Genomic DNA, 15,015 nt, shown 5'->3' with positions numbered 1-15,015 from the left:
GTTTATGTCTCAGAGGTGTCAGGCCACGGTCAGCTGGCTCCATCGCCGTGGACCTGAGGTGAGGCAGAGCTTCACAGAGGAGGAAAGCTGCTCAGCTCATGGCAGCCAGGAAGTAAAGAGAGAGGGATGAGAGGGGAGAGAGAGGTGGAGAGAGCGGAGAGAATGAATGATCAGGAGCAAGGCACCAGAGACCAGACAGAGTCCCCAAGGACACCCTCCCAGTGGCCTCCTTCCTCCAACCACGCCGACCTGCTTCCAGCGCCACCTCCTCCCCGGGGCCCATGCATTGGTCAGTGGATAGATCCACTGATAAGGTCAGAGCCCTCATGATCCAATCAGTCCCCACCCCACCCTGAGCGTTGCTGCTTGGGGACCAAGCCTCTGACGCGTGAGCCTTTGGGGGACATTCCAGACCCAAACCATGGCAGCCCAACCACATTTCATCTTCTCTGGCAGGTCCTGCTCCCATCTGGCCCCACACTGTCACCTGCTGCTCCACCTGCCCCCAGGTGAGCTCCAAGGTCAGACTGGATCTCTGGAGAGGCATTTGCATGACGCCCAGCACAGGCTGCGGATGACGCCCAGGTTTGTTCTCAGGGTCAGCTTGGGGCTTCTCCTGGTGGACACGGGCCCTTGGGCTGACCCATGTACTTGGGCCCTGCCCTCCAACTCTTTTGCCCCTGCCTGTGGTCTGCTCCTGCCAGGAGGGGCTAGTTTCCACCTGGGAATCGCCAGGTAAGTCATGCAGGGTCCTTGGGCTCATGTCCCCAGTCCTGGCAGTTGCTTTCCTTTCTTCCTCTTCTGTGGGACGTCTGCCGTTTGCTCCTCCAGGAAGCCTTCCTGCCCTGGCCGGCGCCTCCCTTCTCGCTTCTGCTGTACCTTTTCCCATGGCACACTCCCTGGGAGGCTTCGCAGAGCGTCTTGCGGGACTCTGAACCCCCAGGGTCCGGGTTGGCTCTGGGTCGGCACTTAGTATTTGTTAAATGGACGAAGGAGGCAGGAGCGAGAGGGGGTGTCGGAAAGCGGTAGACTGCTCTTCCTGTGACACTCACGCCAACCGGCTCCAAAGAACCAACCAACGGATCCGTGTCCTGAGTGTCCATGGAGAGAGCTCCAGGAATCCGCAGAAGCTGGAGCAAGACAAGGCCCGGGCTTTGTGTCTCTATCCCCCGTCCTCCTTAGGTTTCTGGCCCCCAGCTGTGGGCAGTGCAGAGCAGGAGGGTTCCGCTCCTCACAGGCTGCTCCCAGCTGTGCGCCAGAAGGCCGAAGCCAAGCCAATTCTGAGTTCCTCAACTCCTGAGGATTTAAGTCAAACTCTTCATGTTATTTCAAAGTAGTTCTTCGCGGGGTGGGTGTGGGCATATTTTATACAGAGCGTGTTTCGAATCAAAGGGAGCGCGTTTCCCCTTCTTCCCGTGAAAGGCAGGGGGGTCTAAGACATTTTAATAGCTTTCATATTCCTTGTTCCAAATATATTATTTCAGCACAATAGTTTCTTTGCGGGAGAATTGCTTAAATGATTCAAAATGGATTTAAAAATATATTTCAAGTTTTAATTTTATGCGCAGCACATTAATGAGCAGAGTGCCTTAGAGACTGCCTGTCAGTTTAACGTACTCGGCACAGATGTTATTCCATCTAAATCCTTTTAGAGGGAAGAAACCGGTAATTGTTTTCTTGGGGGATGTCAGAAAATATATTATTTTGAAATTATATTTTGATCCCAGCATTCTGCGCAAAGTATCTCTGTGAGGGTCTGGGCTTGTCAAGTCACTTGGACACCAAAATTAAAAAGGAAGAGCAGCCCCAGATCCTTCATTCACTCTGTGCCCTCGTGGTCCCTGGGCCCGCACTCTGGGCTGCGGCAAACGGACGCAAAGTGATGAAGACCCCCTAGCTGCAGCCAGCGGGGCCGAGCAGAAGTGTTGAGTGTGGCAGGAAGGTGCTGGGAAGAGCGGCTCCCGGTGCTTCATCTGCCGGAAGGCGCCCACTCCCCATCGGGTCTCCAGCAAAGATTCAGCTCAGTGTCTGCAGCAGGCAGAGGGCTTGCTCAAGTGCCCCCCAGCCCAGGGGACCTGCATAAAATATTCACCTTTGTAAATTCTCATCTGCAAGGTGGGGGAAGGTGAACCTCCAGGCAGCACTTGGATTTGGGTGTAGCCAATGCCCAGTGCACAGTCAGACCAGTGACCTTGAACTCCTGTGTGTCTTCAGTTTCCCTCCCTGTGTCCTTCCTAGGCACTGTTTCCTGTCCGCAGTCCTGTGCTCAGTGGACTGCTCCGGGGAGGGGGCTCCCTCGGCTTCTCTGCCAGCAGAGCTGGCTGTCACTCAGCTGGGGCACATCCATGGCACAGGGCTGGCCTTGCTGGGCTCCCAGGCAGGAAGGGGGTGCTGGGCACAGGGAGTTGGAGGGGTTCCCTCCCTCATAGCCTTCCTGGTCCCAGGTTTAGGGAGGCACTGGACAGATGAGGTCCAAGTCCAAAGCACCGTCAGCCACTTCCTGTTTGGGATGTGGGCATGTCTTAGTTCCCGACAAACAAACGAGACGTTAAGAGACCCCACCTCTCTTTAAAACAAGACTGTTTTTTAGAGCAGTGTTTGGTTCTCATCAAAATCGCACAGCAGATCCAGAGAGTTCCCAGAGCAAGGCCCCTGCACCTGCCAGGCTCCCTAGTCTGCAGTGCCCACACAGAAGTGGTCTGCTGCTGCCACCGATGGAGCCCACAGGCTGCCCTCGTGGCTCCTGGTCTGTGGGCTGGACAGGTGCCCTGACATGGACCCCCCACTACGGCATCACGCCTGGACCCCTGCACTCCCTCTCATGCCTGCCCCTCCCCGGCCACCGCGGATCTGTCCCATCTCCGTCATTTCACCTTCTCCAGGTCTGGGGTCAGAGTGAGGCCTGCTTCTTTCTCTGAGTCCCGGGCAGTTAAGTGTCCTTAGTGCCTTCACAGCCCAGGGACTCATTTTGTCCTGACTAACACCCCCTCAAGTGGGTTTGTGCACTCACCGACTGAAGGACATCTTGGCGGCCTCCAAGTTTTGGCCATTTTGAATCAAGCGGCTGTAAATGTCCAGGTGTAGGTCTTGGTGTGAAGGTGACTTTCCAGCTCTGACTTCGTACCACGTGCACCATGGTGGCTGGGTCGTGTGGTCGGAGCGTGCTGGGTTTTGTAAGGAGCGGTCACGCTGTCCTCCCTCTGAAGTCCTCTGCCAGCATCAAGTGAAGGGCCCTGGGGCTCCACGTCCTCGCCAGAGTTTGGTGTCCTCTCTCCTGCGTTGAGCAGCGAGTATCTTCTTTGGAGATCATTGCAGCCGTGCATACTGGAATAAAGTAGGATCTTAGAGTTTTCATGAAAGAACAAGTGAAAGAATGAGGTGACACCAACTGCCTGTCCACCGGAGAAGTTCTGCTATATTCAGAGAATACACACGCTTTTATAGAGTGGAGAGAAGTCTCATAGGCCAGGGTATGGGACGGGGCAGTAGGTGATTGGGCAAGCTTTGTTGCTAGGGGATTGAGACAGGGCAGTGGAGAGTGATTGGGTGCGGGGCTGCGCCAGCAGGAAGCTGACACTCCGGAAGAGAAGCAGGATATGCGCCATATTGCCGAGGTGTGGTTCCAAGAGAGGGGCGGGGTGCGGCTTTTGCAGCTGCTTGTGGGGGTTAAGCCTTATATTCCTCCCTTTTTTCCTCTATATATGGGAATGAGGTCATCATTCTTTTTCTGGCTACTTCCTGCTGAAGTGGGTCATTGTGGGGAAGGTAGAGGCAAGGGGGGAGTGTTGAGGAGTAGGCCACTTATTAGTCCCCATAACAGAAGGCCAAATGCAGCCACTTCACCGGGAGAGGAGTCCATGAAAGTCCCTTGGAACCACAAAATTTGCAGCTGGTCGTCCCACTGGGAGAGGGAGTTGCTGGGGGTGACCCTCCAGGCATCCGCGGCAAGGGTTTCCAGGAATAGCTGCCACTGGTGACGGAAGGGGTTTGTCATCTTAACCGCTGGTGAGATGTTCTCGCGAGGAGTTGGTTGGGTCCTCGGTGGCTAGAAGCTGGTCCAGTACATGTACCCAACCATAGGATCTAAGATGCCCGGGGTTCTTCCAAGTCCTCTGAAATCAAGATCTTCCTCATTGTTCCATTTAGCCGTGTCACTTCTATCCGATCAGTACCAGTGTCTGTCCAATAAAGATTTCGTGCAACCCAGTCAACAGCAATACCATCAGGATGGGCAATTTGAGCAGTGACCACAAACTGACTGCCAGATCCATCTGTGAAGGAGCGGCGTATGGCTCTCACTTCATACAAGGTAGGAAGAGACAGGCCACTAAGATGACAGCTAAGGGGCCTAGAATGGGCCACATCCAAGTGAGGAGGGGGTTTTGGATAAAGGCAGAGAGAGGGTTAGAACTTGTGTGCGTCTGTAGGCTAGAAGTGGGCATGCAAGAGAAGCACAGAGAAAACAGTTCCCAGGGGAGGAGGAAGGAAGTGAACGATTGAGAACAGCGAGAGTAGAACCTGCACCCAAGTGTAAATGGGTGACCCAGGGGAGTTGGCGGAGGAGTGAGAGGGTGGTTCTAGGGCAGAGGAGAGCTGTTCCTCTTTGTGATAGATGTTGACAGAAACCAGGGAAAGAGTTCCGTGTACGGGGACGTATTCCCGAGAAATGGAGAAGAAGCCCCAGGGTTTGGGGGACCATCCGTAGTAGAAAGCGTACCTACGAGGGGTAGCCCACTTGGGATTCCACGGATCATGGATGTGAAGAAAGAGGTTATTTGAATTTCAGGTGCGCCGCCTTAGGAGGCTACGGGTGGAGTTTTGGTCATGGGTAGCGCATAAGTAGGGGAGAAATAGCTTTTCTGCGCACCAACGGGTTAATTGGGAGGAGGTAAGGGAAAAGGGGAATGTCAATGGCTGAGGAACACCCTGTCAGGGGGCAGTCCTTTGTGGAGGCAAGATGAGTGATACTGGTTTGCCTGTCCGTGTAGGTTTCACGCACTTTAAATCTCCAGACAAAGGATGGTTTTTGAGAACCCTCTGGGTAGAGAGGGAGTAGAAGTAGAAGGAGGCTTAAGAGGGGAGTCATTCTTCCTGAATGGGGGACAGGGTTGGGGAGCGGGAGAGACGGAGCTTAAGAGGGTTGGAGGGGTGAGGGGTGCACGGAAAAGAGTGGTGTATTGGTTCGTCCTGTAGCTGGTCAAGGTCCGTGGCTGCTGAGGATGGGCTCCCGGAGTAAGGCTTCAATCTAGAAATATGAACCATGGTTATTGGATGTGGCAAGCTTAGCGGCTGTTGGGGTCCATAGGATGACGGGATATGGTCCCTCCCATTTGGGGGCTTTGGGTTCAGGGGGTTGAGAAAGACCAATTGGCCTGGGTGTAGTATAAGATCATTTTTTTGTGGCGACGGGTCTGGGAGTAACCAATCTGATGTTTCTGTAGTTCAGCCCGAAGGTGGGAGAGTAAGGGTAGGGCTGTAGCGGATGGTATGGCCCTGGAATGGCTGTGATGCCAGGTGGTAGGAGAGGCCTTCCAAACATGGCCTCAGATGGGGAAAGGCTGGTGGCTTTCTTCGGGAGTGCTCTAGTCGAGGCAGGGCAAGGGGTAGAAGATGAACCCAGTCGAGGTGCAGCTCTAGAGAGTTTGGTTAAAACATCTTTTAACGTTCTGTTGGTTCTTTCCACTTTCCCTGATGTGTGTGGTCGGCAGGGACAGTGGTAGTGCCCAGGGAGTGGAAGGAATTTAGATACTCCCTGGATTATTTGGGCTGTGAACTCTGATCCGTTATCAGATGGGATGGAAGTAGGCATTCCAAATCTGGGAATGATCTGTGTGAGGAGAGAGTGAGCCACGGAGGAGGCCTTTTTATTGGTTGTTGGGAATGTTCCCACCCATCCTGAGAAGGTGTCCACAAATACTAGGAGGTATTGTGACGTCGGACAGGGGGCATGTTGGTAAACTCGACCTGCCAGTCAGCCGCAGGGGTGTGGCCCCTGGCCTGGTGTGAGGGATAAGGTTTAGGTTTGAGGGGAGTGTTGGGGGTGGTGCACTGGCAAACGGCGCAAGAGAGGGAAATATTGTGGAGTAGGGTTTTATCCGCTGGGGTAAGTGAGAAGAAGGTTTGTAAAAAATGGGACAGTAATTGGGGCCTGGAGTGGAAGAGATCAAGGAGAAGACGGAAGAGGGAGAGTTTATTCCCGGGAAGTTGTAACTGACAGTCTTCCTGAAGGGTGACCCCAGGGGTAGCTGAAGTTGGGGTTTCTGCTTCCTGGGGTAAGTCCGGGAGGAGGGTATTGGTGGTCCCTGACACAGCCGCAATATCTGCTTTACGGTTACCCTGAGTTATGGGGGAGTTGTCTTTTTGATGGGCTTTGCAGTGATTGACCCCTAATGAATGGGGCAGTTGAGATGCTTCTAGGAGTTTGGTGATTAGTGCTGAATTGTGATTTTATTCCCTTTGGTGTTAAGTAAGCCTCTTTCTTTCCATACAGCTGCATGGGACAGGAGAATGTGAAAGACATACTTAGAGTCTGTGTACAGGTTGAGGTTCTTCCCTTCGGCGAGGGTGCAAGCGGTGGCGGCAATGAGCTCTGCCTGCTGATTAGTAGTACCTGCTGGTAATGACTGGGCCTCTATGACTGAATCGAGGGAGACTACCGCGTAACCCGCATAACGGGTGTGGTCTTCCCTGAATGAAGACCCATCTGTAAACCGTGTGAAGTCAGCGTGTGGGAGGGGGCCCTCGGAAATGGAGGAGTGACAGGGTATAAAGATCTGGAGGGTCTCCAAGCAATTATGGAGAGGTGCGTTGGGAGGGTATGGTGTTGGGAGTAGAGTGGCAGGCTTTAGGGGTGGGCACGGGAGAAAGGAGATGGTGGGATTCTCCAGGAAGGAAGACAGGAGGGCTAGGAGTCTGGACGGCGGAAGGGACTGGAGAGCTTTATAGGAGAGCAGATCCTTGAGGTGATGGGGTGAAAGGGTGGTGAGAGGTGCCCCAAAAGTTAATTTGTAGGCTTCCTTTTGAAATAGGTGCCCGGCTGCTAGGGCTTGTAGGGCCCATCCTCGTACAGTGGGACCTAATTGTTTGGAAAGGTAGGCCACGGGGCGAAGGAAGGGCCATGGATCTGTCCTAGGACCCCCAACGCTTGACATAGAGGGAAAAAGGTCTGGTAAGGTCCAGGAGATGAAGTGTGGGGGCTTCAACTAGAGCTTGTCTACGTTTGAGGAAGGGGCGGTGAGGTGTGTAGGATAGAGGTTCTTCAGGGTCCCCTTTTGCTAGGTCATAGAAGGGTCGAGCCAACAGGGAGAATTTGAAATCCAGGCCCTGAAGTACCAGGCCAGTCCCAGGAATGAGAGGATCTCGGCTTTGGTTTTGGGGATGGGGAGGGTGGTGAGGAGCTGTTTCCTGCCAAGAGTAATTTCCTTTCTCTGTGGGGAGAGCTGGAAACCTCGGTAAGTCATGGTTGAGAGGGAGATTTGGGCCTTGGAAGGGGAAAGGCGGTAACCCCTCTCTGCTAAAAAGTTGAGGAGTGAAGCAGTGTCGATTTGGGATTGTTCCCAGGACGGACTGCAGAGTGGGAGGTCATCCACATACTGCAGGAGGACAGATTGTGGATGGGATGCATGGAAGGTTTTGAGATCCTGGGCCAAAACCTGTCCAAAAACATGGGGATTATCCCGAAACCCTTGAGGAAGGACTGTCCATGTCATCTGTTCGGAATGCCGCGTGTGTGGGTCCGTCCAAGTGAAAGCACTTGGGAGGAAGGGTCAAGGGGAATGGAAAAGAAGGCGTCCTTTAAACCCAAGACCGAGAAGTGTGTGGATGATGCGAGGACTTGGGATAGTAAAGTGTACGGATTGGGGACTAGGGGATGTATGGGAACAACGGCAGCGTTGATTAGGCGGAGGTCTTGGACTAGGCGGTATGATCCATTGCCCTTTTTAACTGCCAGAATAGGGGTGTGGAAGGGTGAATGCGTGTGACGGATGTACCGTTTCTGGTGGAGATCCTCAATGATGGGTTGAAGTCCAGGGAGTGTGGTGGTGCTTAGGGGATATTGGGCCTGATGTATATATTTGGTGGGGTCATAATAATAGGGGACATTGGGCATTGGAGGGGCTACTAGTGTCCCATACTGTAGTATTTACGGGGTAGGTCAAAGTGGGGAGGAAATTTTCTGGGATGGGATCCCTGGTTTCAGAAAGGAGGGCTAAAAGGAAAGGGGTCGTGGGGGAGGATAAAAATGGTATGGTGATAGACGCCTTTAATAGGGAGAGGATATCCCTTCCCACAAGAGGGACAGGGCATTGAGGCATAACTAAGAAAGAGTGGGAGAAAGAAAACTGACTGCCTTTTGGTGGGGAGAATTTGTTTCCCTCCTACCCCGACTATAGGAGAGGTGCTAAGTGTGGTAAGGGCCTGGAATTCCCTCAAGACCAAGAAAGTGACCTCAGTATCTAGGAGGAAGGAGGTGGGGGCGCCATCCACAATAGTAATGACCCTGGGTTCTCCTCTTGTTATGGACATGGACGGGGAGAACCCAAGGCCTCGTCGATCCTCATCAGCTAACCCTACCATAGATGGTTGCCGTGTTCCGGGTGTTTGGGGGCCACTTGACCATCCGCCCCTTCGGGAGAAAGGGCAATCGGAACCCCAATGCCCCCTCTTTCGGCATTTTGGGCAAGGTGTGGTGGGTTGCCTGGGAGAGGGACAGGCTTTTGACCAATGTCCTTCTTTGCCACACTTAAAGCATGCCCCAGGTGGAGGCTTGGGGTTGGGTATGGCAGGAGAACGCCCCGGGGTAGGTTTTATGATCTGAGCCAGCATTTGGAAATTGGCTTGATCAGCTCTTTGCTTCCGGCGCTCCTTTTCCTCTTCCCAGTTATGAAAAACCTTGAAACCACTGATATGATCTTGGTCTGAGGGGTTGCTGGGCCCTGTTCCAATTTTTTAATTTGGCTTTAATGTCAGGGTAGGATTGGGCCAAAAAATATGTCATAAGGACATGTCGGTCATCCGAGGTGGGGTCTAGGTGTATTGTTGGAGGACCTGGGTAAGCCTGTTTAGGAATTTGGATGGGGTTTTGTCCTTCTTCTGGATAATTTCCTGAATTTTTTGGAAATTGATGACCTTATGGGCAGCCTTTTTAAGACCCATAACCAGGCAAGAGGCAAAACGGTCCCTGGCTTGGATTCCTTGGGTGGTGTTATAATCCCAATGTGGGTCTTGTTTGGGGACTGCATGTGGGCCGGGTGGGTGGTTGGGGTCAGTGCGGTGTGTGTCATTGGCATGGGTTTGAGTGGCATCCCAGACTTGGCGATGTTCTTTGGGAAGGAGGGTGTTGGCCAGGAGCATGAAAGTGTCATGGTGTGTTAGGCTATGAGCCTGGAGGACCCACTGAAACTCCCTGATGTAGTGGTGGGGTCTGCACTGAAGGAACCCAGTTTCCTCTCTAATTGTGTCAGGTCTGCCAGGGAAAATGGCACATGGACCTGGACCACACCCTTGGCGCCAGCCACTTCACGGAGAGGGGCAATAGTGAGGGGGTAGGGGGAGGCCCTTGGGAGCGTGTGAAGGGAGGGTTAAAAGGGTCGAGGTGAGAGAAAGTGGGGGCGGAGAGGAAGTTGGGCAAGATACTGGGGTAGCGGAGGGAGCAGCAGGAGGAAGTGCAGGGGCAGAAGGTGGAGGCCTGTAAGGGGGGGGGGTTCGTCGGCAGGCCCGAAGGCTGTCTCTGAGGCCTGGGGGGTGAGGGAGGTTTGCAGGCTAAAAGGACCTGAGACGGAGTGCAGGGGGAGCAGGGTGAGGGATGTTGGGCTCGAAGGCGGAAAGCTTGGGTGTAGGGAATCTCCTTCCATTATTCCTGGCGCCGGCAATAATTGGAGAGGTCTCGAAGAATGTTGGGATCTAGTGTACCCTCGGGGGGCCACACGCTCTGATTGTCCAGGGGATAGTGAGGCCTATCCTGGGTGCAAAATTCGACGAGAAGTTCTGGCTTGAGGGACGGGGTGCTAAGGTTTTTTAGGAGACATTGAAGAGGGGAGTCCCCCAGGGAGAGGAAGAAGGCGTTCCCATTGCTGAAAAGGAGAGGAGGAGAGACAGGGAGGGGAGAGAAAGGGGAAGAGAGAGAGGAGGGAAAAGAAAGTGAGTCCTTCAGCTGGTAGGGAGAGGAGAGATCCTGAAGGGCGTCCCCGACAGGTCTCATCAGTCCCGGAGGGGTTCGAAAACGAACAGGGAGCAGAGGAGGCTGTGGATGGTCACCCGGGACTTCACTCTTCCGGGGGGGGCAAAGGCCCGGAGCCTGGAGGAACCTGGTACCAGGCTTTCTGAGACCCCGCGGTCTGGAGGAGGAGAGCAAAGAGGAACGGTGGAGAGAAGGGGTGGCGAAGGGAAGGTCAATTTCCGAGAGTCTTTAAAAGTGAGACTGGGGGCGGGAGTGTGAGTCCTGCTCGAGTCCTGCATTAAGATCTAATGCCGATTTTGGAGTGTTGTGGCCGAGGAGGAGCCCGGGAGTCCGCTGTGGCCCTGAAGGCCTAGGCGGGGTGTGACCTCCCTTCCCGCTGGGCGTTGGGACATTGCCGGACGATCACGGTCAAGAGTCCCACGATAGCCCGAACGAGAGTGGCTCCTCCGCCCTGGGGGGACTGATCGAAAGGATGAGCCGGTGGTGAGTGAAGAGAGCCAGCGCGGGGAAGGATGGACGAGGGTGGAGCGGCAGCAGTGTCGCAAAGAAGAGCGACGGAGCCAGAGAGGCGCCCGTCTCTCCCGGGTTTCGGCACCACTGAAAGAACGAGGCGACATCAACTGCCGGTCCGGAGAAGCTCCGCTTTATTCGGAGAGTGCACGCGCCTTTATGGAGTGGAGAGAAGCCTCAGGGGCCAGGGGGTGGGACGGGCGGTAGGTGGCTGGGCAAGCTTTGCCGCTAGGGGATTGAGGCAGGCGGTGGAGAGCCACTGGGCGCGGGGCAGGAAGCTGACACTCGGGGAGAGAAGCGGCATGTGCGCCATATTGCGAGGCGAGGTTCCAAGAGGCAGCTGCTTGTGGGGGGTGAGGCCTTATAACGAGGGCCCCGGGAATGGAGGGGAGGTGAGAAACGGGGAGTTCCGGGGCTTCCCTCAGGGATGAGGCCGAGGGCCAGAAGGCACCTTGAGGAGCAGCGCCAGCGGGGCGGAGCAGCGGCCAGTGCGGCTGCCACTCAGCTCAGGAGGCACGGCGTTCCCGCACGGGGTCAGTGGCCTTGGACAAACGGGAGGACGCGGGGCAGAACCAGCGGTCCACACGCAGAGGAGTAAATCCTGCAAACACTCAGTACTTAGGAGCGACAGGGCGACGGTGTTGGGAGGAGTTCGTGACGTGACACGTGCAGCCCAGGAGAGGGAGGCCTCCCTGACCCGGATGAGAACCAGAGGCTGTGAAGTCAAGACCGGCTCGGACTCTGGGGTGGAGACGTCGCCACGGCAAAGGTGTCACAGCAGTGACGGGCAGACGGTCACTGTGGGAGAGTCATGACCAAGACGTCAGGCAGGGGGCTGAGGTCTGCACCCCACCCGGCCCGAAGCAGGGGTGCTTTCCGGCCCGGCCCTTGCCTGGAGGGGACTCCGCCTTCTCCAACGCTGCCAGGGGACTTGAGGCGTGCTCCTTCCGAGTCACAGGTGGGCAGCAGAACCAAGCAGCTCTCATTCGTACCGACTGCACTCGTCCCAGACCGTGACTTGCTCCCACCTGCCGTGTCGGGGACGGTAGTTATTTAATCTTTCTCTTCCATTCACACACTTGAAAGCACACGGTCCCTTTAAGGAGAGACTCTGAGTGGTCAGGTAAATGGAAGAGCTGGTGTTCTCTCGCTCGCCCGGGGCGGAGCCCTGAGCACAGTGACCCTGACACGGTGAAGCTGGCCCTGCTCTTTGGAGTCAGAAGGAGGTGCGGCGTTGGGGACCCGTGGCAGGCAGACCGACGGGAAGGCTGCCGGGGCCGAGCGCAAGGTTGTCGGAGGCGCAGCGTGTCAGTGGCTGACTGCACGCAGACCAGCTCCCTGGTCACCTGTGACCCCCAGGATGTGTGGGAACTGCGAGGGGAAGAAAGCAGCCGTGTGTCAGCACGGTCTGGACGTCTCCCTTGACCTCCCAGATACCCGTTTTCTCTGAAAACGAGCAAGCCTTGGGAGATGAGCGACGGTCGAGGAGAAAGTGCAGAGTGGTGCCTCCAGTCCCCGACTCCCAGAGCGTTTCTCAGGACTTGAACTCGTAGGTGCAGCCGTGGGACGAACTGAGATATTTAGAGAAATCCGGTCCTAGCCAGTGACACCGAGGTACCTGGCCCTGTTTTTTTTTTCCTTTCTTTTTAAACAAAGGAAGGAAGCTGGGCACAGTGGCACCCGGCTGTCATCCCAGGGCTCAGGAGGCTGAGAAGGAGGATTGCAAGTTTGAAGCCAGCCTCAGCAAAAAGCGAGGCGCTAAGCAGCCCAGTGAGACCCTGTCTCTAAATAAAATACACAATAGGACTGGGGATGTGGCCCAGTGGTCCAGCGCCCCTGGTTCAATCCCAGGTACCCACCCCCCAAAAAAATAAGCAAAGGAAGGAGTAGTAATGTGGTGAAGATTTCAGCCTGGTTCCCAGTGGCTGCTGGGAGTGATGTCATCAGTTTCCGGCAAGTCAGAAAGCAGAACAGGGGGTCTGATCTTCAGATGTCTCTTTTCCTTTGTTTTTTCTTGGTACTTTTCTTCCTGACACTAGAGGAATTATCTTTCTGGCAAATTGTTGTAGAAGGCAGAGCACTTGCAGCTCAAAGAAAAACAGGAAGCTCAGATGCTGCGGCTTAGTAAGAATTTCAGAAACGGTCTCACTGAACATGCCCCCCCCCCATTTTTTTGGTATCAGGGATTGAGTCCAGGGGTGCTTAACCCCTGAGCCACACCCCCAGCCCTTTTTAATTTTTATTTAGAGACAGGGTCTTGCTAAGTTGCTTAGGGCCTCACTAAGTTGTTGAGGCTGGCCTTGAACCCTCGATCCTCCTGTCTCAGCCTCCCCAACTGCCAGGATTACAGGCCTGCACCTCTGTGCCCTGCTGAACATGCCTCTTTGGAGTCATCTTGTGGTTGACCCAGGGCTGGGCACTGAGGACACAGGATGGGGGCAGTGAACAGCAGGAGTACCGGAGCCCACCATTGACCTCCATGGGGAAGGACTGCTTTCCGACAGAACGTTTCGAGACTCCTTGCTCTTAGTCTCACTGGGCTCCACGCGCTGTCCTCCTGTCCTGCTTGCTGGTGGCCGTCCTCCCCACAGCGGTTGCTGTTTCTGTGTGTTCTGATTTGCTCATTTCCGCCCTCCAGCTGCTCTCTGTGTCTGGTGTGCTCTGCTGTGCAGCTTACCTCCCCGCCTGGCACAAGGGACAGAACTGAAGATGTGAAGTGGAGGTTGTGCCCTGAGGTGTCAGCATGCAGACTGAGCGGGCATGCTGGAGTGACCAGCATCGACTGTGGACAGGAAGCGTTGCCTGCAGGCTCCTGGGGGGTTCAGACTCTGAAGCCCGCAGCACCAAAGAGTCAACTCCAGCTGCAGCAGTTCAGCGAAGGTGAGGAAGGAGGAGAAAGGAGTCAGGAGGGCGGAGAAAGCGCGTGCTCTGGGGGAGGGACGCTGCAGGCCACCAGGATGTGGGTCTCACTCTCTCACTCCAGCTTTGCCCCTGGAGAAGCCAAGTTCAAAGCCACCAGCAACAAGGTCACTTGGCATCCACTGGACAGAGGGCAGGTGTGGGAGGCGGAGGAAGGAGGAGAGTGGCCAGCCAGCCCGGGTATTTACCTGCCACTCAACAAGCCCAGAGGGGTTGGAGGTCCTGGCACAGCCTTAGAGGAGGAGTTTGAAAGGCTTTGGGGACGATTTAAAAACTGAGTTCCAAAAATCACATTTAGTTTTATAAAATGTGGTATTTTATCATTTTGTTTTGAACATATCCAGAATGAAGAAGAAAAAATAATAATAATAAAGAAGAAGAAGAAGAAGAGAAGGAGGAGGAGGAGGAGAAGAAGAAGAAATAAAACACAGGACAGATGGAGCGAAGGACTCAGGTTTTAGGGGAGGGGTCAGCGATCGTCCTTCCCTGCGTCAGGGAGGCCGGCTGCAGGACAAACACTGAGGACCAGGTGCAGCTGGGCACCTGGCCTTGTTCCGGATCCAAGTTTCGTTTGTTCTGCAGGGAGGGAGAACAGAAACAAACCAAAGCAAAATTCGAAGGCGGCGTCCATTCCTGTCCCTGCTGCGTACTCAGCTTGCAGCCCGGGGGCAGGAGGAGGGTCGCGGCTTCCTACACCCAGCTGGGACGTGGGTCTCGCCTGTCACTCAGCAGTGGTGGGCTCCTGAGGGCCTGGACTGTTGGGGCCTCAGCGTGCTTGCCTGAGCAGCAGGTGGCGGGATGTTCTGGAAGCCCTCCCTCCGCCTGGGCAAGCTGCTCCTTCTCTGGGATCACCTCTAACAGGGAAGCTGTGGAGGGGAGGGAGGGAGAGGAGACAACCCAGAGCAGAGATGAGACAGTAGCCTTTGCTTTCCTGGGCACTCATAGCTTACCTTTAAGTCTGCCTCAGACTCCCGAGCCCCGGTCTCCTTATCCTGGGCTTGTGCACACACACCGTGTGCATCTGCATGTAGTGAACGAATGTGCTCACTCACAGTCATTTTCACTTTATTCACTACGATACCCAGGCTCAGAGAGGTTAAGTTACTTCCCGACATTGCACAGCTAGCTCCTGAAAGTGTAATCTGGACACCATCTGTCCTGGCTCCTTAACCCTGTTGACCTCAGGTCATTCATTCCAAGAGCGACAATCCAATTACTTGGAGCTCAGAGGGTGATTTAATTTGCTTTAAGGAAAAGGAAAAAAAAAAAAAAAAAAAAAAGCCAGGAACCTGGCTGTGTGGGGCCCTGGGGTTTGTGGCTGCAGATCATCCTAGTCATACAAGGCTTTGGGCAAATGGCTTATACATTCGAGGAGCGCTGATCGACTCCCTCCAAAGAGAAAGGAA

This window comes from Sciurus vulgaris (genome assembly GCF_902686455.1).
Source record: "Sciurus vulgaris genome assembly, chromosome: 2".
NCBI classification, from domain to species: Eukaryota; Metazoa; Chordata; class Mammalia; order Rodentia; family Sciuridae; genus Sciurus; species Sciurus vulgaris.
The sequence above is the reverse complement of the archived record's forward strand: the minus strand, read 5'-3'. Positions refer to the sequence as shown.